The sequence below is a fragment of the Coffea arabica genome, chromosome 6c (genome assembly GCF_036785885.1).
Source record: "Coffea arabica cultivar ET-39 chromosome 6c, Coffea Arabica ET-39 HiFi, whole genome shotgun sequence".
NCBI classification, from domain to species: Eukaryota; Viridiplantae; Streptophyta; class Magnoliopsida; order Gentianales; family Rubiaceae; genus Coffea; species Coffea arabica.
The window spans coordinates 61,985,057-61,989,290 of NC_092320.1; the positions used below are offsets into that span (position 1 = coordinate 61,985,057).

The 4,234-nt window shown below is 34.2% G+C and overlaps 1 long non-coding RNA gene across 2 annotated transcripts; it reads left to right on the plus strand.

Annotated features, from left to right (window-relative positions):
* The first annotated feature begins 1,459 nt into the window (after window positions 1–1,459).
* LOC140008161 (uncharacterized) lies at window positions 1,460–4,234 on the plus strand. 2 transcript variants are annotated; one of them, XR_011815563.1, is made up of 4 exons: window positions 1,460–1,747; window positions 1,970–2,016; window positions 3,221–3,298; window positions 4,045–4,234. It is a non-coding gene; the product is annotated as an uncharacterized lncRNA (long non-coding RNA). The 2 variants fall into 2 exon arrangements; XR_011815562.1 differs by lacking the exon at window positions 1,970–2,016 and having other exon boundaries at window positions 1,464–1,747.

Here is a 4,234-nt window from a genome sequence, read left to right on the forward strand (position 1 = left end):
AAACCATTACCCTAAAAAAAAAATGAAAAACCATTTACATAGGCTTCATTTGCATATGCTGATATGCGTACTGTATTTCATCTAACTAGTTATTTTGCTTGATGGGAGAATGACAGATTTAGCTCCACAAGTTTGGCACTAGATTTTGTTAACCCTGTCATAATAATAGTTATGGTACTACGTTGAAATTAGGCGTGTCAATAAGTGGAGTATGGATCGTATTCATTTGATATAGATTCAAACCCATTAAACAAATTCATACCCAGACCTAGAATCTTATAGGTCTGAAAAAGTAAATGCAAACCCGAACCCTTATGGATTTAGATATCCAATGTATATCCATGAATATTTTTCAGAACTTATAGTAAAGAACTAAACGAAAATTATTTTGAAAATATATAGAGTTCAAAAATAACATAAATACCATCTGATTTTAATTTTCAAATAATAAAATTACATTCAAGATGTTGAATGCAATATTATAAACTCAAAGAAATAACTATTATCAACTAAAACTATTTATTTTCAAATTTTCGTTTGCATCTACATTCAATCTTTCATTTGTTTACTTTTACTTTTTCACCTTTTCCTCAACGGTTTGTATCAATTACAATGACTTAGAATATTATATTATTTTATAAATTTATTGATATATATATATATATATATATATATATATATATATATATATATATATAATGTTTATGCGTGGGTTTGGTTAATGTCAGATATGGATCTATATTTGGGTTTGGGTTATAGAAAATTAAATCATACCCGAACCCATGACTCTCTTATAGGGTCTGAATTTGAGTAAACTCTAGGTTTGACAAATTAAACCAAACCCTTTCACATATGTTAGGTCTGTATTGAATTTAAATAAGATCTGACCCATTGACATGCCTAATTGAAATGAAACAAATTAGTAGGTAGACGATACTGTCACAGCAAAAATTTTCGTGTCAAAGCAAACTGCCTTAAATGTGAGGACTCATAATTTTATTATTTTAAAATATTATTAAATTGGTCATTTTAAAAATATTTCATACTCGAGTTACCCCAAAAAAAAAAAATTTAGTAAAGTACATGAATTTCTCTAAAATAAAATTTACCGATTGGTTCTTTAAGCGCATATTATTTTAATGCCCAAATTTATGCAAGATGAATTGCTTATCATGATTTTTATTGTTATATATACTTGGGTTATCATATTGTAGAGTTTTAGAATCGAATAAGCTGAATTTCCAAGTTCAAACGAGAAAACCCTTAAGTTTGACCTTTATACGCGAGCGTGCCGAAAATGCCCCGACAGGCACATTAATTTGATTAATTGAAGATTTTAAGAACATGAGACTACTAGTAATGTACTAGGGAAATTACCTCAGAGGTTTAATGCACAAAAGTTGCAAACGAGCGCGAAAATTGGACACGCGAAGACCTTAAACGGACCTAGCATGAGTTGACACTTAGACTTAACCATTAAGTCACCAATTCTCTCCACTTTCATTACGAAATCTGATTTCACTCTCTCTCCTCTCTTCACTCTCTATTTGGCCGAAACTAGGAAGAAAAAAAGGGAAGAAAAAAAACCTAGCCAAAATCCTCACAACCTTGCTTCAATCCACTTCCAAATTTCATCATCCATTAGAGGGCTTTGATCCTAGCTTGGAAAAGGGGGCTGTTCATCGGTTTTCTTGGAGGAATTTCGGTCAAAATTTCTGCCCTAAAGCTGTCCAACTAAGTTCTTGAGGTAACTCACTCACCCACACTTCAATCTTGCAAAATTGTAGCTCAAATGGAGCAAAGGTAGCATGGGTTTGCAACCTATGGTAGAATTTGGGTTGATTGGTTGAGTAATTATTTTCTTGCAATTTCATGACATGCGTGAGGGCTTGAGGATGCTTATTGGTGGCTGATTTGATGAATTAACATGTTTTGGTTGCTGATATTGTGCTATGTTACATGTATATAGAATGATTGATGGAATGAAGTTGGAAGAAAGTTAGAAATTTGGAGAAGGTATTGTCCGAAATTTCAAGGACTTGCTGCCCTGTTTTGCTTTGATATTTTCGTGCATAATTTGGCTACAAATGTGAGTGATATATGTTATGTTATGTGTGTGGTGGTTGTCTACATAAAAAAATTAGCCAATTTGGTTGGATAAATTTTGAATTATGAGCAAAGAGGCAAAACTGGACTAGGTCCAGAAATTTTCTGACCAGTGATCTTGTGGAGATCATAACGTTTTTCTCGATGATCAAAATTGAGTTCCGTTTGTGGTATTTGAAAGTAGACTCTTAGAGCTTTAAAATGGTACTAAGCCCATTTTCTAGTTCGTCCCGAGCGATTCGTGACGAGTCTTGAAAGTTGACTGCCTGTTTATTACTATTCATCCGAGACTGTCCAGAAAATCCATTTTGTTGCTTGATTTTGAACCACTTATGTCTGGATTTTGGAAATGATTTCTTCTACACAAATATAGCCTTGTAAACCTAGTTTCTAAAGCCACCAACCATTTTCAATTTCACTGAGAATCGAGTGAGATACAGCCTAATTAGCGAAGGGCATTAAATCTGGAAAATTCCTGGAAAGGCCAACAGTCCAGGAATTTTAGCGAAACTTCAACTTTTATTTCTTGAGCTAGGAACATCAGAACCGAGTTCCATTTTTTTGATTTGAAACCTGGATTGGAACTTTACCTGCATATCAAATTTCAAAGGCTGGTTTTGATTCTATGATTTTGGCAAAATTCCAAAGTTATTGGAAAAACTTGGACTGTTTTGACCTATCTTCAATGAATAATAAACTTTCTTGGAGAAATTGACTTGTTTCTGATTTGATTCTTGGAAAGTAACCTTCTACAAAGTTGTTATGCTTTGAATGAAGTTTCTGACGGTGTAAAATTTTCTATTTTTAGACTTTCCAAACTTCCGGACTGATTTTTTCCAAGAATAACTCGAAAAGTGAAAATTTCCAATTTGGACCTAAATGTTCTTTTAAGGGCCTAGGTTACATTTTTACAACTCTTAGAGCATTTCAAACCTATTTTCATGGTGAACTTGAGTTCACCTATCACTTGAGACCTCATTTGAAAGTCGGTTCCTTATGAATTGAAATACTTTGGAAACTTGAATTTTGGAGTCAAAATTGACTATTTCTTTTCTTTACACGAATACTGTATGGCCTGGAATTTGATATACAATGCCTTATTGCATACCTTCAGGATCTCAAGAGGATTTCGAGGGAACTCCCGGTGAAGCGTCTTAGAGCTAATTTCTCAAACTTTGACTTTTGATACTTGGTGAGTGTCAAGTGCATGTTTACTTGTACTTCACTTGAGATTTGTTGCCTACATGAACTCTACTTGAACTTGTTGTTACATGAACTATACTTGTTGAGGGAAGTGTGTACTTTACCGCACTTTATCTCCTTTACTGGGATCAATATATGACTTGCTACATGAATTACATGAAACTACTAGATTTTACATGTACGTGACCTGAAGTCGAATGCAGAGAAAGTCTCATCGACTAAAACTTGATCTGTTTTTGAAAACCTGACCTGTGGAGACACCTAAACCCAATGGTTAAACCTTGTAATCTCGCAGCCAATCGTGAGGTCTTGGTCGGGAAAACTTGGTAAACCCTGGGACCTGAAACTTGATCTTTTGAGATCTTGCTTGGCATACTTGTATAGTATCGCCTTTACATGCCTGTTGGTTACGGATCCGAGAGGGTGAAATGATGGATGGATGGAAGTAAGTAGAGATCTACAGATTGGATATTTATTCCGTTGACGGAGTGTCAACCCCTGATTCGTGGATCGGGACTATGGCAAATAATCTGGAAATGAGCTCCGGAGAGGTCCAATATTCTTGAATTGTTTGTATTTATGAGTACTTGCCGATACTTGAAACTACATGACAATTACTTTTGATCACTTGATCATATTACTTGAACTACATGCGCATGTTATATATATGTATTTTGTTTTTTTTCCTGGCCTCACTGAGCGATTGCTCACCCCATTAGTTGTTTTCCTTAACAGGAATCTGGATCGGAGATGTTTTGAAGAGATCGACTTGTTTTTGATATTTTAGAACTTTGGAAATGAAATTTAAGGGCTGGTTATGGACTTGTATTTTGGAAATCTGAATGTATATATTGGATTCTTGTGTTGTAAGTTTGAATATATCGACGGAAACGAATTTTATTTAATTTGTCCTTTTAGCCATTAA